General features: G+C 41.8%; 1 long non-coding RNA gene across 1 annotated transcript; it reads right to left on the bottom strand.

Moving 5' to 3' along the window:
• Positions 1 to 7,359: 7,359 nt before the first annotated feature.
• On the bottom strand, positions 7,360 to 9,668 carry LOC141041590 (uncharacterized). The gene is made up of 3 exons (XR_012202167.1): positions 8,593 to 9,668; positions 7,989 to 8,143; positions 7,360 to 7,893 (listed from the first exon to the last, which is right to left on the bottom strand). It is a non-coding gene; the product is annotated as an uncharacterized lncRNA (long non-coding RNA).
• Positions 9,669 to 24,232: the final 14,564 nt, after the last annotated feature.

Here is a 24,232-nt window from a genome sequence, read left to right on the forward strand (position 1 = left end):
TTACCTTCATCGTAAGGGGCCGAACTAGTATAAACTCTCTTGCGTCCCTTGTCTGCTTTAACCCCTTTAAGCTAACCCGTAGCGATGGCTCCACGACTAAGTCCTTTCTCTAGGACAGCTGCCGTGACAAAACCACGACAGTTCCGTCGCCGCTGGTTTGGGCGGTTGGAGCAGGAAGGTCAGAGACTGAAGAAGCACGATTGCCGTTAGATTGACATCTAACGGTCTGACGCTGGTAGAGTCGATTGTTGACTAAGTTTCTTTTTTTGAGAAACCTTATGTACGCATGAACTTAGTAGGCCCACAAGTCAGCCTCCAAATCTGTGGCAGACAACATAGAGCCCATTTGCTATTTTTTAATAATTTGCAGCCCATTTGCTAATTCTTAAGTAATTTATTACAGCCCATTTTCTGCCCAGGACCACGGTCAAAAAGTTCAACCTTATTTTGCATATTTCGGTGGAGTCCGAACTGTTGTAATCCCGAAATGATAATTTTAAAAAAATTATTGATTTGCCAAAAAAATCGTTTTGTTTTTGTAAGCAAACAAGATGTGGGACAATTGAGTTGGTTTAAGGGAAAACCAGTGGAAAAAATCAGCGCTGGGAGGGAAAACAACAACAAAAATAAGGATGTAAATATGAAAAGGGAACTTTATGTATTTTAAATATAATGATACGTGTATATGAACTAGTAAAACTATAGGTAGAGATTAGAAAACGGAAGTAGGACATGGCATTTCAAGAGGAAAACAGAACTGGGCTGCGTGTTTGATTCAGTAAAAAAACTGCATGCGGATGTTGTAAGACAAAATATAACTAACGCTGGCGGGCCAGAGGCCAGTAGATACATGCTGGATCTTTGTGCCCCGTTGTCGTCATGGGCTAGGCCTGTTAAAAACCAAACCAAGCCTGGGCAGTCTACAACCCAGTTGAAACTTGCTCGACCTGAAAAAACAATATACCTGCTCAATAAACGAGAGAATTCTGCAAGTACGGACTGATAACTGGGATGCAGCAGGTATATTGTTTTTTCATCGTGATAATAAGTGCATGCACTTATTTCAAAAAAAATGGAGAACTGGGAATTCGAACTGCAGGTGCTTATGCTACCCATCAAATAAAAATCAGGTGCCTAAAAATTCATTTCGAAACAAATGATTCAGCTTTATATCCACGTCGACCCTCGGCATGATGGTTGGAAGCAAATGCCAAGTTCATACCGAAAGATCGTTAACAGCAATACCAACTTGCGGACGACAAGGTAGTACAAGTACCAATACCAAACTAACTTATAATCTTTATAGTCCTGGCACTAGTGTTCGTCTGGTACAAAATCTTGCAGAAGACCAGCTCCTGCTCCTTCTCTTGCTCCAGGTCCCCGAGGTGGTACTGGTGCAACACCCAGTTGGTCCTCTACTGGTCGAAGTTCTTTTTTTATTCTTTTTTTATTTTTTTGTGGGAATGGTCGAAGTTCTTGTTGGTGTGCAGCACCATAACCTTTTTGCTGCCCGTCTGCCGGCCATTGACCATCACCGGCAAGGTATTGTCGGTCTTGTGCCACATCGTGTGCATGCCGCACTCCGACTGTATCTTGCAACGCGTCCACGTGCCCCGTTTGAACACCCTGGAATTGCGCTGGAAGAAATGCTTGCTTAGGCCACTTAGTGTGATACCTGCAGTATTGTCGAATACAGGTTTTAGTGTACGTAGTTGGCATTTTCATAACATCTTTTGCATGTTGCAGTCACTTGTTTCACTTTTTATTAACTATCAAATTGTAATTGTTTCACTAGGTCTGCGTCTAAAAAGAAAAATAGAGCTATAACCAAAGGAATATGATTGTGCAAGTAGACGGCCGATCGGTGTCTTACCTGGAAGTTTCTCAGGATGGGTGTAGCATCTGCCGTGCTCGCTGTCGATGATTGGTATGAACAAATCGATGAGAGGGTGAGATCTTGCGTTGTCAGCACTCACTTTGGCCTCAAGATGCTCGATCAGCTCCTGATCCGTGGGATCGAACTTGACGCCAGCCGGCAGCATCGGCCAATCCTTCTTGGAGTTGCATCGGTTAATTCCAGTTATATGGTACTCAATGTATGATCAAATCGACTGTTTAAAGTGAATGATGAAAGATTTCGACAGATAAGTGGTAGTACTCCACATCTGAAGTCCACAATACCCGAACACGCCACCGGGATTCTTGTGTCACCTCACGCGCAGCGTGTTGTCACGTCAATTCAATGTGAAGACATGATGAATAATTTGACCGACGTATACTAGTACTGCTACTGTAATACTTACTAGTCGTATTTAGTGTCACATTTTAACCATAGGTTTAACTCACAAAATGTCAATGCATGTCACCGAAAATTATTCCATTGAAACTACGTTCAAATACGAATAAAATGATATAATTTTTTTCTGACATGCATTAACATTTAGTTAGTGAAATTTATGGTCAAAATTTGACACAAATTACGAAGGGGACCAGTAAACTAGGAGGGAGGTACTAGTACGAGTAGCGCAATATACGGTATAGAGGACTAGTACAAATTTAGATATGGGGTAAGATGTTACAAGGCTGTGCGACAGACTTTGTAGGCTACATAAGTAATACAAAATATAATTCCCATTGGACAACACTTTCACCAACAAGTACACATTTGAAGCCTAATTGATATATATATATATATATATATATATATATATATATATATATATATATATATGGGCTATTCTGTTATGCGTAACAGAATATTATTCTGTTACCCTACATGAACTGATAATTCAAGCGGCTGAACTAATGAAATTCGAGCGCTTGAACTGATGCTTTCTGTTTCTGTTAAAAATCATCTTATTTAGTTCAATTTTTTTTGCAATTTTTTGTCGAAACGGGGCGTGTAATATATCTTAGGAAAGCTCTTGACATCAACATTACAATTTTATAATTTGCTTTTGCAAAAAAATATGGTTCAAGAGCAGTTTTGAAAAAACCGTTTTTTCCAAAACCGAAAATGCAAATCGTATTTTGGACTTAATTTTCAAACGGTTTGTCGGAATTGAGCAAATGAGATGGCATTGGAAAGCTTGGGAAAATCCGCATCTTCCATATATCTACTTTTTTCAAATCATATATGATTTAAAAGTAATTTGAAAAATGGTGAAATTCTGGGGAAAAGTATTTTCCCTGTTTTTTGCAAATGTTTTGTCGGATTGACGCAAACGATTCGGTGTTGGAAAGCTATGGAAACCGCACAACTTTTGCGTATAGAAAGTTTTTTCTAATTCCTTATGGTTTAAATACGAATTCAAATACGGTTAAAGTTGGTTTTGAACGTGATTTTGTTAAAAAGTTTATTGAAATGGTGCAAATAATATACCATTGAAAAACTACCGAAAATGCGAAACTTAGTCATGTTAAACATTTTCTCAAATTCGCAATCGTTTAAGAGTAATTTTGAATACGGCAAGACGGATTCTGCTATTTTCCCGTCTGAAAAACAGAGTACTCGTACTGATATATGTATGTGTTTGTACTGAGCTATTTTTTGTAGAGTAATTTTGGATTATTCTGAAAAAAGAGTACTTGTACTGATGTTTGCATGGGTTTGTACTAAGCATGTTTTCACTAACTAGACTTTGATCTGTTTTTGGGTAATATTTTTGCTCGTAAATTTTCAACGGTTTACTGTATCGTCGCCCCTGTACTTGCATGGTTTGTATCATCGAACTGAATGATATTTTATTCAAAAAGAAAATGTTTTGTTTTGTTTCTTTTTTTTGAACTCAACATTTTTTGACAACAATGTTCTGAACTTCTCTCATTTTACGACTTGTACTGAGGTACTTACTAAGTAGGATTTTCATGGGGTTTCTTTTTTTGCTTGAACTTTTACAATTTGAATTTCTGACATTTCTTTTATTCCGAACGGACCACCGTTTTTAACTCGTACTGAGGTACTTAATACACCCGAATTGGGGTGGCTGTCGCGTGTCTCGGCGAGGAAGAGGACGAAGCTCGGGGGCGAGGCTGGATTCGGCCGGCGGCTGGTCCGGTCGGTAGGATGCTGTGCAAGGCGGGGGTGACAGGCGCAGGGCGGTGGGGCTCGGAGTGGCGGCGCACGGCGGAGGGGCTCGGGGTGGCGGCGCGGGGCGGGGATGGCGGTGCGTGGCGGCGGAGGGAGGCTCGGATGGCGCGCGGCAGCCGCCGGAGGCGGGGACGGGCCGGCGAGCTCGTCGGAGGCGAGGCGCGTGGGGAGGATCCGGCACCCGTCGATGGGGAGGTGCGCGGGGAGGGACCGCGCCCGTCGGAGGGAAGGCGCGCGGGGAGGGGCCGGCGAGCCCGTCGGCGGGGAGGCGTGCGGAGGGCCGGCCGGCGGCAGCACGTGGGTCGGAGGAGCGACCCGTCCCTGCGCCGCGGGCTCCCTCGCTCCGGCGGCCGTCGTTGCTCTCTCGCCCGGGGCGGTTGCCTCCGGCGGTAGGAGGCGGGTTAGGTTAGGGTCAGGCCGGGGAGTTTCTGCCATGGCCTGCGCGTCGCGCCCTTATAGGGCCGAGGGGTAAAAAAATAATATTCCATTACTAGTAACAGAATAGTCCAGCCCTATATATATATATATACACATAAACACTATTCTAATCACGGGATCAGAATATTATTCTGATCACAACATGAACTTCATGAGTTACACGCCTGAACTTCCCTCTGTAGGAACCCGACCTTCGGGCTATCTTCTCAACCGTGGCTTCTACCGCGAGTTTTTCTGATCATTGGTGTTGTTTGTGATGTAAGTGTAATGTGGACACGGTTTTTAGCAACTAAATGCCCGTTTTAAATAGGAATATCGCTCATTGGCGTATTTGCTCTCGGGTCGTGATGAAACAAGCATGTGTTGCAATTTTACTGCCTGGGCTGTTCGACCTGAACTTCCCCCTGTGCTAGGTTGAACTCCAGCCAACATTGCCCAAATGGGGCTTGCGATATACCGTTGGAAAGCTATGGACACCAGTATCATGACCCAAGTTAATTTTTTTGCAAAACGTAAGCGGTTTAAGAGCTGTTTTGAAAACCCTTTTTCTTCATACAAAAAACGTGAATCGTATTTTCGATCGTATTTCTAAACCATTTGTCGAAATGAGGCAAATAATATGGCGTTGGAAACCTACTGCAAAACCGCTTCTTCCACATGTGGAAAGTTTTCTCTATTTCCCTATGGTTAAAGAGGAATCTGGAAAATCGTATATTTTTACAAACCGAACAGCCGAGTTCATATTTTCGATGTCATTTTTAAACGGCTTATCCAATTGAGACAAATGATATGGCGTTGGAAAGCTTATGAAAATGTGCTACTCTTTGATGTTTAAAGTTTTTTCTAATTCGGAACAGTTTAAAAGTAATTTAGAAAACGGTCGAAGTTGCACCGAGTTTGTATTTTCGAGCTAATTTTTTAACCGTATGTCCGAATGCAGCAAATGATATGGCATTGGAAAGCTTGAGTCAATGTGAAACTTTTTGGTATATACTGTTTCTCCCAATTCCTTACTGTTTTAAGTCAATTTTGAAAATGGCTAAAAATGTGTTTTTGCCGTAATTTCTACAAACTTTACCGGAATGGGGAAAATAATATACCATTGAAAAGCTACGGAAAATGCGAAACTTTTCCATGTTGATGGTTTTCTCTGATTCCTAGCTGTTTTCAAGTAATTTCGAAAACGGCGAGATCATTTGTTCTGCCTTTATCGCGAAACAGATTCTTCGAAAATGCACCGCGTGAAGAACTTGAACTTCTCGGCATGCCTACCTGAACTTCACTCTGTTTTTCACGTGGTTTTTTTTGCCCGTAGATCTCCATCCACTCACCGGAACACTCACCGGAATTGAGCAAGTGATATACCGGTGGAAAGCTGCTGTAAACATGCAACTTTCCCGTGTTGGTCATTTTTTCATACTCGCGACGATTTTAAAAGTTTTTCATCTGAAATTCATCCATTGTAGTAGTTGAACTTCGTGTTGTTTTCAGTTGAACTTCTGTGACGTATTTTTCTTTGAAATTTTCTCATCCATCGTCAGTGTTACACAAATGATATTCCTTTTGTACAAATCTCTCTCACAATAATTTTTTTACCTTTCTTCGACGAAGGACTTGAACTTATAACAACAAAACTTTTAGTCTTTGCTTTTTTATTCTTTTTAGTACAAAATGCACACCGTGTAGTACATGAACTTCTGGCAGTTATCAACCTGAACCTCTCTCGGTTACGTGAAAATATTTGAGCTTTTTATGAATTTTTAATCTGATTTTTCTTAATCCTTTTTTATGAATTTTGAAGCGCTCTATTTTTAATAGTTGAACTTCTTGTTATTTTATTTTTGAACTTGTTGTTTCCATTCTTTATTAACGAGGAAAATCTGAGTTTTCTATAATCATCGAACTTCTCCATCTTTTTAATATGGACTTCCTGGTTTTATTTCCTAATCTTTTTTTAAGAAATTTTGAAGCGCTCTATTATTAAAAGTTGAACTTCTTGTTTTCTAATTTTTTAACTTCTTGTTTTCATTCTTTAATAACGAGGAAAATCTGAGTTTTCTATAATCATCGAACTTCTCCATCTTTTTCTTCAGTACGTGGTACATGTGAACTTATGAATTTCTGAAACACGAACTTCGCATGCTATTGAATTTTAAGAAACTTACACACAACAATACACATACACTTTGTGTGCTACATGCATTTACACAGAAATGAATGAACAGATCTGAAAGAGCATAAAGTTCTCATGTAGAGTCCAAAAAATAGAGTGAAATTTTTTCCACAAGAAATGTTGAACATTTTGGTAGGCAAACCTGTACAATTTTTCAATTGGTTTGCACGTTGAACAGCGTCATTGTTACAAACTGAACTTCTCTTTTCTTTTCTTCTAATAAAAACAAACACTATAAATTATAATCTTTGTTATTTTAATCTCAACTTCTTAGTGCGGATCCATGTCGGCAGTGCGCGGTTGGCCAGATTCGTGGAGGAGTAGGGGCTCCGACCGATGTAGCTGACAACAACTGCACCACTGGCATTTTTCTTCTACAAACTTCTAGCATTCTCATATTAATTGAACCTCTAAAATTATACTTATTGAACTTCATGTGGTTTTTGTACAAAACTCGCTAGCATTTTTTGTTTTGTTGAATTCCATTTTGCTTTCCAAGGCTTTTTTCAACATAAAAAACTTTATTTGTTTTCAATGAATTTTTGGATTACAACAAGCACCCATGGAGCATGCGCATTTTGCACAACCACTTTTGAATGAAGTGCTATTTTTTGTGCACTTTTAAAGTACATATAACATGATGCCAAACTGCAGAAAATACCAAATCCAAACTGCTCCCGCATATATTAGCGAGCTGAACCTCAAGCATGGAACCTCAAGTACGGACAAACATCAAGACCAATAGTCAGGAACCTAAAGCATTATACCACTACTGAAGCTATACGGCCAACTAGCAATTTGCAAAACAAAACAAAGGGAACGGCCAGGTGCTCTATCAAAGGGAACAATTTTTTCTTTGAAACCACCTCTAATTTGCTGCAAGTCTACAACAATCACAAAACACAACATTTGAACCTACTGCTGTTTTTTCTTCTTCTCCAATATACATTGAACTGCTGAGGTGCCATAGTTGAACGATTGAGGCGCTGTGGCGCCTGCTGTAGGTGGTGGACCTAAGTGGCAGTGGCGCGCGACCAGGTGCAGGTCGAGACCTCCCCCATCTACAGATGGAGCCACTCTAACGCAGCAGCGGCAAGATGATAGGTAGGTCTTTCCAAAAACAAAAGTGAGAGAGACATTGTTTGATCCTTAGGCATTACACCGAACAGCTGTGGAGCGCCATCTTTGGCCACTGAAAAACAAAACCCAACAAAGATCAGGCATGGACACTTCGCTGTAGCACATGGTACATCGGTGTGAAAATTATGAGCTTGTGGATCATTTTACCCGTGGATCTTGAGGGGTTGCGGTACAGTTGGAATTTCGTCCGTCTGCAACTATGGCCGGTGAACTTCGTGTGGCGGCGCAGTTGACCTGCGGGAGCATGGTGGGGGAGACCGAAAATGGATCCCTAAATGTGGTGGTATGCCTAAACACCCTTTCTACACACAAAAATAAAAAAATAAAATGTGTGCCACGTGAGAGATGTGGCCTTCTCTGCACCACATGTTGCATTTCTATCTTGTCAAGCTCTGTCTACTGAGCTATGTGCTCTCGACCAAAGGTAGCATGGCAGGAGAAACTAGTACTTGCTTCATCAGAACAAAAAAAAGAGCTAAGCACAAAAATGCTTCAGTTGTAGCACGCATAATAGCAAACACATAGAGTGCACCCGGTTCACATTCAGAATACATAAAGATTGGCTTTCTGGCTAAGCATCTCTACTTCCAATTTTAAGAGTAACAAAAAACATGGGTGTGCCAAACTGAGATAAGAGAGACTGAGAGGGTAGCATCAGCACATGAGACTGTGGAGAGAAAGAAAGAGCTTCAGCCACACATCGACACATGCCCAAAAGCTACGTGTGTAGTGAGTCGAAGTAGGAGCTCACTGTTGGCTTTGAGCTAGCTGGCTACAGGAGTTGAACGGCGTGGAGGGGCTGCGTCGAACTGCTGCATCTCCCGCCGGCTCGAGCCACCTCCGTGTGACACCCTTGCAGCCTAGACAGTTAAGTTATGTGCAGTTCAATCAGTCGAGATGGTAAAGTTCAGTTAACAAAACTGCGGAAACAAGAGAAGAAATGCATCAGTTTTGTACAGAAGAAACACAAAATCCGGCAACCACTAGTCGAGGTCGGTGACATCCGCTGCGGGGAATGAGATTGCGTGGCTAGTGGGAGCTCGGGTGTGAGTAGCCTCGAAGCAAACACTAGCAACCGAGTAGATCCAAACAGAGCAGCAGGGGCGAGCTTGATTCCTCGTCCAAAAATGGCCAAGTTCTGGGAGCGAGCCCCATGGACGCACATGAGGTAGAGAAGAGCTTGACCGAGGTGATGCACCGGCGACCGATCTGGCGACAACAGAGAATATCCAATGACGGCATGTCGAATCCGTCCATCCGCTGCTATGACATTTGAACTTCGGGCAGCGGCGGGGGAGGCCTGCATGGCACGGGCGAGGCAAGAAGCTAGGGGCACATGCCCAGATCCAGGTGCGGTTGGCGACCGCCCTGTTCCCCGGCGGCGGCGGGGTGGAGGCGATGTGGAGGCGGGTGGCAGGAAGAAGGCAGGGCGCGACGGCGGTGCCCATGGTGGCCGAATGTTTCGGTGGCGGTAGCGTGCTGGGAGCGGGGTGAAGGCTGTGACCTTCGTTGAGGTGGCGTCGGAGCTCGTCGGGAAGCAGGGATCCGGTCGGCGGCGGGGCTGTTGGAGGTGGGGCTACGACGGGAACTTGGTGGAGGCGGAGCGGCGCATCGAGGGGAGGTGGTGAGAAGCCGGGACGGCGGCGCGTCGGATGGAGGTGGTGGGATGGTGCCGCGGCGGTGGTCAGAAGCTGGGCCGGCGGCGCGGCGGTTGTGGCGGGGGTCGAGACCTCGACGACGTTGGACGGGGGGGAGGTTGGGGACCGAGGAAGTGGTGGACGAGCAGGCGTGGGCGTGGACTTTTGTGTTTTTTCTCTCTGCGGGTTTGGAAGTTCGGGAGGTCCCTGTCGGGCCCTATATAGGGCCTCGTGATCCAAAAAGTTATTCTAATCCCAGGATTAGAATAGTGCCACTATATATATATATATATATATATATATATATATATATATATATATATATATGGCTTCTACACAGCATCTCCATCATCATTATCAGTACATCCTACGCAGGTGAGTTAGGATGCACTTGATCCCAGAAAGGTATATATCCTTCAAACCAGAGGAGTGCTTCAAACTAACAACAGTACATAATATCTAACAAAAGAGGGTCATGCTACAGCAGCAGGATACATGGCTCAGTCTAGATATCAGTATGAATCAAGTTGTGCATATTTGCCGTTGGCATGAACCACATCGCCGCATGTCGGGTTTGCAAAAGCCATCCATCGCATCGAAGCTTGATGCCTTTCACACACTGAAGATTATCTGGCAACAAGCTGTGTCGACGAATCTCTGGATATGGTGATTCATGAAACCCATGGTATGATGTGTAAACACAGTTCCCCCTGGCGAATGGAAGTTGCATAGCACGGTAATCATCGCCGGTGATATGATCGATCATTGGTTGGATGATCGGATAATTGAGCCCGAGGAACATGGAGTGGTTGCCGAGGCTGTAAACCCGCCCCCAGTTGAATACGCCTGGCCCAATGGAGCTGGGATCTTTCTCGAACACGAAGCAGCCATAGCCATCAATGTCACAAACGCCCCAGGCATTGTACTGCATGTGGTTTGATGAAATGGTTTGGTCAATTTGGTACGTGCAAATGAGCATCAAATGACAGCCGTCAGCTGAACGAGCGATAAACCACCACCCATCGGCTGGTATGATTCCAGGTCCTGCAATCATGAAGGCCAGCGCATTTGCGTCTGCTACAACAATTCAAAGGAGACCAAAAGGACAAAAATAAACAATCATGTTCAGAGTATGTGTGGAATTAAGATTATTATAACAGTGCCACATATCATAGACAGAGAATTGCAATGCCGTGGTCATAATCATACCCCAAGTTAAAAAAAATAAGCCAATGGCTTTCATATTCTCTAGTCCTATAAAAGACTCAATTGGTGATGATGGTGTGTCTCCATCCGTCATTTCTGACCATCAGATCTGCATCTAACGACTATGATGAGTCGTGGCATTTTTGCAACAAGACCCCACTCCTCTGCTCCAATTTGCAAAAAAAAAACTTAGTATCTTGAAACCAACCACATCCCTCCCCCACCTCATCAAAACAACCACAAGGAATATATTTTGGGTGAAACCTAATACGAGTATATTTTTAGTGATATATACACCAAACTATAGTGTCTTTCTTTCAAGTTTGTGAACATGTATTATTCTATTTTGGATCTGTTGCAACGCACGGGCACATTGCTAGTCTAGCAATATATAATGGTTCAAACATCATGTAACAATGAGAGGAAAACAGATATGACAGGGCCTACTCATATTCTACCATAGCACTTACTACAGTTATCATATCAACTCTAAGCAATAACATGCATTGTTATAAAAATCCTCGAAATGAGAGTAACATATAGCAATCATGAGGTTATACTCATAATATCTATTCTAACAATCATTAGATGCCAATTGTTCTCATATCAACTCTAACAATAACATGTGTGGTCATAAAAATCTAGGAAATGAGAGGAACATATAGCAATGATGTGGTTATAGACATACTATATATTCTAAATTTGTAACAATGAACAGGCAGTCGTATTCCTAAGGTAAAGATGAGATGAGATAGAACAATTACACGACGATAGATTCCACCAGTATAGGCAGCCAATCTGTGTGTCGACCGCATAAATGATGCCATCGTGCACTATAGCATCAGACAGAAATGTTGGGTGAAGAGGATCGACGATGAGCCATAACCATGTATGGCGACCGAATTCCAGATAGACTAATCCCATGTTGAACACGGCAATGAACTTGTAATCCATGTAGTCTTGTGATGGTGTGGACACTTCGCAGATTACAACCTTCAGCAAACAGATGTCGAGCCAAAAGCTCGACGCGTCTCGTGCGTAGTAGGCAGGAGTGTCCAGCGGGCCGCGAGGCTCGATGGCGGCGGTATCCAACGATGGAAGGGTGATCTCTCGATGGGTGTAGATATCCACGAGACACCACGAACTAGCGGATTGGTGGATGAGGACGATCCAGTTGGCCTTCATGCCCACCCAGTAGTGGCCGCACATGAAGGACAGGTGGACGGGTAGTGGTAGCATGTCGAGGGGCACCACGGCAACCTCCGTAGGACCGTCAAGTCGGTGTCTGGGCCACCTACGAGGATCGGGCATCAGCAAGCAGGGTGTCTTGAAAAGAGTGATGACCCACAAGTATAGGGGATCTATCATAGTCCTTTCGATAAGTAAGAGTGTTGAACCCAACAAGGAGCAGAAGGAAATGACAAGCGGTTTTCAGTAAGGTATTCTCTGCAAGCACTGAAATTATTGGTAACAGATAGTTTTGTGATAAGGTAATTTGTAACGGGTAACAAGTAATAAAAGTAAATAAGGTGCAGAAAGATGGCCCAATCCTTTTCGTAGCAAAGGACAAGCCTGGACAAACTCTTATATAAAGGAAAGCGCTCCCGAGGACACATGGGAATTATCGTCAAGCTAGTTTTCATCACGCTCATATGATTCGCGTTCGTAACTTTGATAATTTGATATGTGGGTGGACCGGTGCTTGGGTACTGCTCTTCCTTGGACAAGCATCCCACTTATGATTAACCCCTCTCGCAAGCATCTGCAACTACGAAAGGAGAATTAAGGTAAACCCAACCATAGCATGAAACATATGGATCCAAATCAGCCCCTTACGAAGCAACGCATAAACTAGGGTTTAAGCTTCTGTCACTCTAGCAACCCATCATCTACTTATTACTTCCCAATGCCTTCCTCTAGGACCAAACAATGGTGAAGTGTCATGTAGTCGACGTTCACATAACACCACTAGAGGAAAAACAACATACATCTCATCAAAATATCAAACGAATACCAAATTCACATGACTACTTATAGCAAGACTTCTCCCATGTCCTCAGGAACAAACGTAACTACTCACAAATCATATTCATGTTCATAATCAGAGGGGTATTAATATGCATAAAGGATCTGAACATATGATCTTCCACCAAATAAACCAACTAGCATCAACTACAAGGAGTAATCAACACTACTAGCAACCCACAGGTACCAATCTGAGGTTTTGGGACAAAGATTGGATACAAGAGATGAACTAGGGTTTGAGAGGAGATGGTGCTGGTGAAGATGTTGATGGAGATTGACCCCCTCCCGATGAGACGATCGATGGTGATGACGGTGGTGATGATTTCCCCCTCCCGGAGGGATGTTTCCCCGGCAGAACAGCTCCGCCGGAGCCCTAGATTGGTTTCGCCAGGTTCCGCCTCGTGGCCGCGGTGCCTCGTCCCGAAAGCTTGCTTATGATTTTTCCTCGGACGAAAGACTTCATATAGCAGAAGATGGGCACCGGAGGCCTGCCAGGGGGCCCACGAGACAGGGGGGCGTGCCCAGGGGGTAGGGCGCGCCCCCCACCCTTGTGGCCAGGGTGTGGGCCCCCTCTGGTTAATTCTTTCGCCAGTATTTTTTATATATTCCAAAATGTGCCTCCATGAAGTTTCAGTACTTGTGGAGTTGTGCAGAATAGGTCTCTAATATTTGCTCCTTTTCCACCCCAGAATTCCAGCTGTCGACATTCTCCCTCTTCATGTAAACCTTGTAAAATAAGAGAGAATAGGCATAAGTATTGTGACATAATCTGTAGTAATAGCCCATAATGTAATAAATATCGATATAAAAGCATGATGAAAAATGGACGTATCAACTCCCCCAAGCTTAGACCTCGCTTGTCCTCAAGCGGAAGTCGATATCGAAAAATATGACCACATGTTTAGAGATAGAGGTGTCGATAAAATAAAATACGGACATGAGGGCATCATGATCATTCTTATAACAGCAACATATATATATATATATATATTGTCATATGGTTTCTTATGCTAAAGTAACAATCTATTCATAATGTCAAGTATGAATCAGAAGCGTCATTGAAAACTAACAAACTATGATCTCGGTCATTGAAGCAATTGCAATTTATCATAACATGAGAAAGAGTCAATATAAGAGCTTTTCAGCAAGTCCACATACTCGACTATCATTTAGTCTTTCACAATTGCTAACACTCACGCAATACTTATGGGTATGGAGTTTCAATCGGACACAGAGAAAGATAGGGGCTTATAGTGTTGCCTCCCAACCTTTTACCTCAAGGGTAATGTCAACAATAATAGTTCATGATAACTTACATCCAATTGGATATATATATCAGGATCTTTCCAACACAATGTGCTTGCCAAAGGATAAAATGTAAAAAGGAAAGGTGAAGATCACCATGACTCTTGCATAAGGTACAAGACAAGAATAAAAGATAGCCCTTCGCAGAGGGAAGCAGAGGTTGTCATGCGCTTTTATGGTTGGATGCACGAAATCTTAATGCGAAAGAACGTCACTTTATATTGCCACTTGTGATATGGACCTTTATTATGCAGTCCATTGCTTTTATTGCTTCCACATCACAAGATCGTATAAAGCTTATTTTCTCCACACTAATAGATCATACATATTTAGAGAGCATTTTTTATTCCATGCAACAATGACAACTTACTTGAAGGATCTTACTCAATCCATAGGTAGGTATGGTGGACACTCATGGCAAAACAGGGTTTAAGGATATTTGGAAGCACAAGTAGTATCTCTACTTGGTGCAAAGAATTTGGCTAGCATGAGGGGGAAAGGCAAGCTCAACATGTTGGATGATCCATGACAATATACTTAGTTTCGGATATAAGAAAACATAACCCATTACGTTGTCTTCCTTGTCCAACATCAACTTTTTAGCATATCATATTTTAATGAGTGCTCACAATCATAAAGGATGTCCAAGATAGTATATTTATATGTGAAAACCTCTCTTTCTTTATTACTTCCTGTTAATTGCAACGATGACCAAAACTATGTTTGTCAACTCTCAACAACTTTTATTCATCATACTCTTTATATGTGAAGTCGTTAATCTCCATAAGATCCATATGATCTCTTTAATTCCTTTTTATTCTTTCTCTTTTATTTTATTTTTATTCCCTCAAGATCATAGCAAGATAATCAAGCCCTTGACTCAAACTAATCTTTATTATATATATAGCTCACGAACTCGATTACATAGATAAGGATCATAAAGCAAAACTCAAAACTAGATCATACTAAAACATTATTCTACTAAATCAAGATATTACTAAAAGGATCAAACTAAGAAAAATGGTAAAGATAGGAGTGTGATGGTGATACGATACCGAGACACCTCCCCCAAGCTTGGCAGTTGCCAAGGGGAGTGCCCATACCCGATACTCAGTTCTCCGGAGGTGGTGATGATGGAGTTGTTGATGATGTAGTATCACACATCGAGCGTAGGAGATCCTCCAATTTGCGGGTAATGCCCTTGAGTGCGGTGATATGCTCCTTCAAAAAAATATTTTCATGTGTGAGATACTTGTTTTGTATGCAAGCTAACTCAATCATCTTGAAAGCTTCGATCTCAGTTGGGGTAAGAATATTGTAATGAGGTTGAAGGATGTCTTCTTCTTCTGCTGTTGGAGCTTGATCCTCCGTGGCCTTCTTGATCCTATCATCCTTGTTGATCTCCTCGGGTTCTTCTCTCTTCAGTTCTATCTTCATTAGCCACGCATCGATGCCCACATTGTTGGAGGAGGGGGACGACATGCTACCTGGCCTTGACAACTATGGCAGAAAACAGCTCGAAACAAAAACAGAGGATATTTGCATGGTATGGTGGTCAAAACCTTTGGGAGATTATATAATGAATTTTTTTCCAACTAAAAGAAGTATCGTGCAACAAAACGGAGTCCAGAGGGCACACGAGGTGCCCACGAGGCAGGGGGCGCGCCCAGGGGGTAGGGCGCACCCTCCACCCTCGTGGATGCCTCGTGTCCCTTTCGGACTACTTTTTATTTTCCTATTTTCTTAAATATTCCAAAACGGAGAAAAAATTGCCGTTAGAACTGTTTTGGAGTCGGTTTACTTACCGTACCACATACGTATTCCTTTTCGGAGTCTGGAACATTCTAGAAAGTGTCCCTTATGTATTCCTCCGGGGTTACGGTTTCAATAACATTAGTTTCAACATTTATTGGATTACTTGAGATATAATGTTTGATTCTTTGACCGTTCACCACCTTTGGATTCGTGCCTTCGAAGTTGTTGATTTTTATGGCACCGGAATGATAGACCTCCTCGATAACGTAAGGACCTTCCCATTTAGAGAGAAGTTTTCCTGCAAAAAATCTTAAACGAGAGTTGTATAGCAAAACATAATCACCTACGTTAAACTCACGCTTTTGTATCCTTTTGTCATGCCATCTTTTAACTTTTTCTTTAAACAGTTTGGCATTCTCATAGGCTTGGGTTCTCCATTCATCAAGCGAGCTGATGTCAAATAGTCTCTTCTCGCCGGCAAGTTTGAAATCATAATTGAGCTCTTTAATGGCCCAATATGCCTTGTTTTCTAGTTTGAGAGGTAAGTGACATGCTTTTCCATAAACCATTTTATACGGAGACATACCCATATGATTTTTATATATATGCAGTTCTATAGGCCCATAATGCATCATCAAGTTTCTTGGACCAATTCTTTCTAGATCTATTAACAGTCTTTTGCAAAATTAATTTGAGCTCTCTATTACTCAGTTCTACTTGACCACTAGACTGTGGATGGTATAGAGATGCAATTCTATGATTAACATCATACTTAGCAAGCATTTTACGAAAAGCACCATGAATAAAATGTGAACCACCATCAGTCATTAAATATCTAGTGACTCCAAACCTCGGAAAAATAACTTCTTTAAGCATCTTAATAGAGGTGTTATGATCAGCACTACTAGTTGGAATAGCTTCTACCCACTTAGCAACGTAATCAACAGCAACTAAAATATGTGTGTACCCATTAGAGGAAGGAAACGGTCCCATATAATCAAAGCCCCAAACATCAAATGGTTCAATAACAAGTGAATAGTTCATAGGCATTTCTTGACGTTTACTAATATTACCAATTCTTTGACATTCATCACAAGACAAGACAAACTTACGGGCATCTTTAATAAGAGTAGGCCAATAAAAAATGGATTGCAATACCTTATGTGCAGTTCTATCTCCAGCGTGGTGTCCTCCATAAGCCTCGGAGTAACACTTGCGTAGGATCTGTTCCTGTTCATGCTCAGGTACACAACGTCTAATAACACCATCTACTCCTTCTTTATAAAGGTGTGGGTCATCCCAGAAGTAATGTCTTAAATCATAGAAAAACTTTTTCTTTTGCTGGTATGTGAAACTAGGTGGTATAAATTTAGTAACAATGTAATTAGCATAATCAGCATACCATGGAGCAGTACAAGAAGCATTTATGACAGCTAATTGTTCTTCGAGAAAGCTATCATCAATGGGTAGTGGGTCATCAAGAACATTCTCTAATCTAGACAAGTTGTCTGCAACGGGGTTCTCAGCTCCCTTTCTATCTATAATATGCAAATCAAATTCTTGTAGCAAGAGAACCCATCTAATAAGTCTAGGTTTAACATCTTTCTTTTCCATAAGATATTTAATAGCAGCATGATTAGTGTGAACAGTTACTTTAGAATCAACAATGTAAGGTCTGAACTTATCATGGGCAAATACAACTGCTAAAAATTCTTTTTCAGTAGTAGCATAATTTCTCTGGGCACTGTCTAGAGTTTTACTAGCATATTGGATAACATTTAATTTCTTATCAACTCTATGTCCTAGAATAGCACCTACAGCATAATCACTAGCATCACACATAATTTCAAAGAGTAAATTCCAATCAGGTGGTTGAACAATAGGTGCAGAAATCGAAGCTTTCTTAAGTATTTCAAATGCTTCTACGCAATCATCATCAAAGACAAAAGGAACATCTTTTTGTAAGAGATTAGTCAGAGGCCTAGAAATTTTTGAGAAGTCTTTAATGAACCTCCTATAAAAACCGGCATGACCAAGGAAACTTCTTATACCTTTGATGTCCTTAGGACACGGCATATTTTCAATAGCATCAACTTTAGCTTTATCAATTTCAATACCTCTTTCAGAAATTTTATGCCCCAAGACAATACCTTCATTAACCATAAAGTGGCACTTCTCCCAATTCAAGACAAGATTAGTTTCTTCACATCTCTGCAAAACTCAGTTAAGGTTGCTTAAGCAATCATCAAAAGAAGTTCCATAAACGGAGAAATCATCCATGAAAACCTCCACAATATTTTCACAAAAGTCAGAGAATATAGCATTCATACATCTTTGAAAGGTAGCAGGTGCATTGCATAAACCAAAAGGCATAAGTCTATAAGCAAAGGTACTGAAAGCAAGTAAAAGTGGTCTTTTCCTGATCCTCTTTTGACACAGGTATTTGAGAGAAACCAGAATAACCATCTAGATAGCAAAAATGTGTATGTTTGGATAATCTTTCTACCATTTGATCAATAAAAGGTAAAGGGTAATGATCCTTTTTAGTAGCTTTATTTAATTTGCGGAAATCAATTACCATTATATAACCTGTAACAACTCTTTGTGGGATCAATTCATCTTTATCATGGGGAACAACAGTAATACCTCCCTTCTTAGGGGCACAATGGACAGGACTCACCCACTGACTATCAGCAACGGGATAAATTATACCTGCCTCCAGAAGCTTTAGTATTTCCTTCCTTACCACTTCTTTCATCTTAGGATTTAACCGTCGTTGGTGATCAACAACCGGTTTAGGGTCATTCTCCAATTTTATTTTGTGCTGGCATAGACTGGGACTAATGCCCTTAAGATCATCAAGAGTATATCCAATAGCAGCACGGTGCTTCTTCAGAGTTTTCAATAATTTCTCTTCTTCCTGGTCTGAAAGGTTAGCACTAATAATAATAGGATATATCTTCTTTGCATCAAGATAAGCATATTTAAGAGTATCAGGTAATGGTTTAAGCTCAAACACGGGATCACCCTTGGGTGGAGGAGGATCCCCTAGAATTTCAATAGGTAAGTTGTGTTTCAAAATAGGTCCCTGTTTAAAGAACGCTTCATCTATTTCCCTTCTTTCATTCATAAACATATCATTTTCATGGTCTAGCAAATATTGTTCTAAAGGATCGTTAGGAGGTACGGCAATAGAGGCAAGACCAATAATTTCATCTTTACTAGGCAATCCTCTATCATGGGGTTGTCTACGAAATTTAGCAAAGTTAAAATCATGAGACATATCCCCTAATCCAACAGTAACAACATCCTTTTCGCAATCTATCTTAGCATTAACAGTATTCAAGAAGGGTCTACCAAATATAATGGGACAAAAGTCATCTCGTGGGGAACCAAGAACAAGAAAATCAGTAGGATATTTAACTTTCCCACACAAGACTTCAACATCTCTAACAATCCCAACTGGTGAAATAGTATCTCTATTGGCAAGCTTAATTGTAACATCAATTTCTTCTATCTCAGCAGGTGCAATATCATGCATAATTTCTTTGTATAAGGAATGAGGTATTGCACTTGCACTAGCACCCATATCACATAAGCCATGATAACAATGATCTCCTATTTTAATAGAGATAACAGGCATGCCAACAACAGGTCTATGTTTACCCTTAGTATCAGGTCTAGCAATTCTAGCGGCTTCATTACAGAAATAAATAACATGCCCATCAATATTATCGGCTAAGAGATCTTTAACCATAGCAATACTAGGTTCAACTTTAATTTTCTCAGGGGGTGTAGGTGTTCTAGTATTACTCTTACGAACCACAGTTGAAGCTTTAGCATGATCCTTTATTCTCAGAGGGAAAGGTGGTTTCTCAATATAAGTGGTAGGAACAATAGGATCAACATAATAAGTGATAGTCTTTTCTTCAATTTTAATAGGTTCAACTACTTTTACTTCAATGGGAGGATGATATTTAAACCACTGCTCCTTAGGGAGATCAAGATGAGTAGCAAATGATTCATAGAAAGAAGCTACTATCTCAGAGTCAAGTCCATATTTAGTGCTAAATTCACGGAAAACATTGGTATCCATAAAAGATTTAACACAATCAAACTTAGGCGTTATACCTGACTCCTTACCTTCGTCGAGATCCCAATCTTCAGAGTTGTGTTTAATTATTTCCAATAAATCCCATTTGAATTCAATAGTCTTCATCATAAAAGAACCAGTACAAGAAGTATCGAGCATGGAGCGATTATTGAGAGAAAGCCGAGCATAAAAAATTTGAATAATAATTTCTCTTGAGAGCTCATGATTGGGGCATGAATATAACATTTACTTAAGCCTCCCCAAGCTTGAGCGATGCTTTCTCCTTCGCGAGGCCAAAAATTATATATATAATTATGGTCACGATGAACCAGATGCATAGGATAAAACTTCTGATGAAATTCCAATTTCAAACGGTTGTAGTTCCATGATCCAATATCATCACATAGCCTAAACCATGTCAATGCATTTCCCTTCAAAGATAAAGGGAAGATCTTCTTCTTGATAACATCCTCGGGCATACCTGCAAGCTTAAATAATCAACAAACTTCATCCCCATAGATTAGGTGCAAATCAGGATGCAATGTTCCATCTCCTGTAAAAGGATTAGCTAGCAGTTTCTCTATCATACCCGAAGGAATTTAAAAGTAAACATTTTCAGTAGGTTCAGTAGGTTGAGGAGCAATTCTTTGCTCTACTGGTTGAGGTGAAGATACCCCGAACAAGCCCCTCAAAGGATTATGTTCCATAGTAACAAGTGACAGTAAATTTCAACACACTATATAAATTTTTCCTTACCAAATTCCACCTACCAAAGGCGCTTCACTCCCCGGCAACGGCGCCAGAAAAGAGTCTTGATGACCCACGAGTATAGGGGATCTATCGTAGTCCTTTCGATAAGTAAGAGTGTCGAACCCAACGAGGATCAGAAGGAAATGACAAGCGGTTTTCAGTAAGGTATTCTCTGCAAGCACTGAAATTATCGGTAACAGGTAGTTTTGTGATAAGGTAATTTGTAAAGGATAACAAGTAATAAAAGTAAATAAGGTGCAGCAAGATGGCCAAATCCTTTTTGTAGCAAAGGACAAGCCTGGACAAACTCTTATATAAAGGAAAGCGCTCCCGAGGACACATGGGAATTATCGTCAAGCTAGTTTTCATCACGTTCGTTACTTTGATAATTTTATATGTGGGTGGACCAGTGCTTGGGTACTGCCCTTCCTTGGACAAGCATCCCACTTATGATTAACCCCTCTCGCAAGCATCTGCAACTACGAAAGGAGAATTAAGGTAAACCCAACCATAGCATGAAACATATGGATCCAAATCAGCCCCTTACGAAGCAACGCATAAACTAGGGTTTAAGCTTCTGTCACTCTAGCAACCCATCATCTACTTATTACTTCCCAATGCCTTCCTCTAGGACCAAACAATGGTGAAGTGTCATGTAGTCGACGTTCACATAACACCACTAGAGGAAAAACAACATACATCTCATCAAAATATCAAACGAATACCAAATTCACATGACTACTTATAGCAAGACTTCTCCCATGTCCTCAGGAACAAACGTAACTACTCACAAATCATATTCATGTTCATAATCAGAGGGGTATTAATATGCATAAAGGATCTGAACATATGATCTTCCACCAAATAAACCAACTAGCATCAACTACAAGGAGTAATCAACACTACTAGCAACCCACAGGTACCAATCTGAGGTTTTGGGACAAAGATTGGATACAAGAGATGAACTAGGGTTTGAGAGGAGATGGTGCTGGTGAAGATGTTGATGGAGATTGACCCCCTCCCGATGAGAGGATCGATGGTGATGACGGTGGTGATGATTTCCCCCTCCCGGAGGGATGTTTCCCCGGCAGAACAGCTCCACCGGAGCCCTAGATTGGTTTCGCCAGGTTCCGCCTCGTGGCGGCGGTGCTTCGTCCCGAAAGCTTGCTTATGATTTTGCCTTGGACGAAAGACTTCATATAGCAGAAGATGGGCATCGGAGGCCTGCCAGGGGGCCCACGAGACAGGGGCGCGCCCCCACCCTCGTGGCCAGGGTGTGGGGCCCCTCTGGTTAATTCTTTCACTAATATATTTTATATATTCCAAAAGGTGCCTCCATGAAGTTTCAGGACTTTTGGAGTTGTGCAGAATAGGTCTCTAATATTTGCTCCTTTTCCAGCCTAGAATTCCAGCTGCCGGCATTCTCCCTCTTCATGTAAACCTTGTAAAATAAGAGAGAATAGGCATAAGTATTGTGACATAATGTGTAGTAACAGACCATAATGTAATAAATATCGATATAAAAGCATGATGCAAAATGGACGTATCAAAGAGCCAGCCGGTTGCAAACTAGTAGATGGTACAAAGACACCGAGCATGCGGCCAGACGGACGGTGCTGAGCAGGTCCATACGATTACAGATCTGCTCCAAGAGAACATCAGGGAGGGCATTCCAATCGCGGCTCTACGTGTCAGTCGGTTCTGCCATAGGGTTTTTTAGGGCGCTGAGTGACTGGGGTTTTCGGTGCCTGCGAGCCAGCGGGGAAGTGGAATTGGGCGGGCGAGCGAAGAAGATGGCGTGTGTTGCCGAGCAGTGAGCGGGGGGATATGGTACGCGCGAGCTACCAAGGAAGATGGCGCGGGAGGGCGAGCAGTGAGCGGGGGGAAATGGTGTGGGGCCGACGATGGGGAAGAGAGGAGGAAGAAGAGTGAAAGACGGGGAAGAAAGTGCATTAAATCTCAATTCTACTAGTACTACTACCAGGATATACTGTCCTTCAGTAAATAGTTACGCCGATGACATGTGGGTCTACCTCAAGAGGGCTCATATATTAGTTAATGGAGGAGAGAGGTGCGCAGTCATATTTGCGGAAGCATGCTCCGCTGGCAAACATGATGGCAGTACTGGGTAAGGTTGATTTAGTAACACCAACATGCTGGTTCAGCTTATTAATCAAGTGTCCCATCTGTTGCTGCGTGTATTGTCACTTCACTGTGAAGACTAGTTGAATAGTTCTCTTTGACCGAGATGGGGAATAATGGATCGCGAAGACTTCCTATCTACAGTATCCCTATGCCTGTACGCTCGGGGCCCTCCCAATGCTCCACCTTGTACAGGTGCTAAGGCTGCCATGTAGGCAAAAAGTCTGATGTGGCAAGGTAATTAAGAGGAGAGATAAGTGTGGTGACCCCAGTACAAAGCGCGAGAACCTAGACAAAAGACTTAAATGGAAGAATCCCACCAATGCATGAAGAACTTTAGTTACAAAATCATTAAATAAAGGATGCTTAGCACCAACAAGTTAAGCACTTGTACATGTAAGCATTGGGAGCTTTAGTTGCTAAAGTTTTTAATGTGCTTAGCACCCCATGTAAGCACCGATGCATCCTGTCCAACAAGATGAAACATTGGCCAAGGCACCCGATGCCAATAATGTAGGAGTACTAGTACTACCTCCTTTCTGGTTTATAGGGCTCAATTTAAAAATCTCATCAACCAAGGTAGATGATGAGTGGTGGAATAATTTGTGTAGTTTGCAAAAACACTCAATTAATGCACTCGTTTTCCTCAAAAAATTATGTTTACCAATGCATTAATTTTGTGTCAAACTTTGACCATCTACTCCCTCCATCCAGGTGAGTCATCTTTGGTTGTGCACCGTGACCAAGGAGTGAAAAACAAGAGAACTTATTGTTTATTTGCTACTCCCTCCATTCCTAAATATTGTCTTTTTAGACATTCAAATGGAATACAACATACGGATGTATGTAGACATATTCTAGAGTGTAGATTCACTCATTTTGCTCCGTACGTAGTCACTTGTTGAAATCTCTAGAGAGACAAATACTCTGTGGGAATAGAGGGAGGCTTTTACTCCGTATTTGGGAACAGAGGGAGTATCACAATATGGAGGGAACAGAGGAAGCTTGAAATATGAACATGTCAATGGGAGGGAGTAAAAGCCTCATGCATGCAACACTCACACGTACACATGGACGCACGCAACACTCACGCACCCATGCGGCACACAGCACGCGAAGCAACACACACGCTCACGCTCAAGTGCTCAACCTACTCCCTACGTCCGTGAAAGACTGTACATTTAGAGATTTACACATTGACTAGGGCATAATTAACGCCCAAAAGTAGCAGATTTATGTGTGCATGCAACCATTGAGAGAAGAAGATTAAATGAAGGTTGTTGCATGCTGTAATTAAGGATAGACATGTAGCCTATAGCTAGAGCACAAGTTGGTGCATTAGTCAATAAATATCGATTTTAGATTAAAGGCTAAATGCATTGGAAGTGTAGATGTTCACTCTTTGTTTTTTAGCTGATGTACACTCTTTGTTGGAAGACCGAGGGAGTACACGTGCATGCGCTCACATACACAGCCAG

The sequence above is a fragment of the Aegilops tauschii genome, chromosome 2, assembly GCF_002575655.3.
Source record: "Aegilops tauschii subsp. strangulata cultivar AL8/78 chromosome 2, Aet v6.0, whole genome shotgun sequence".
NCBI classification, from domain to species: domain Eukaryota; kingdom Viridiplantae; phylum Streptophyta; class Magnoliopsida; order Poales; family Poaceae; genus Aegilops; species Aegilops tauschii.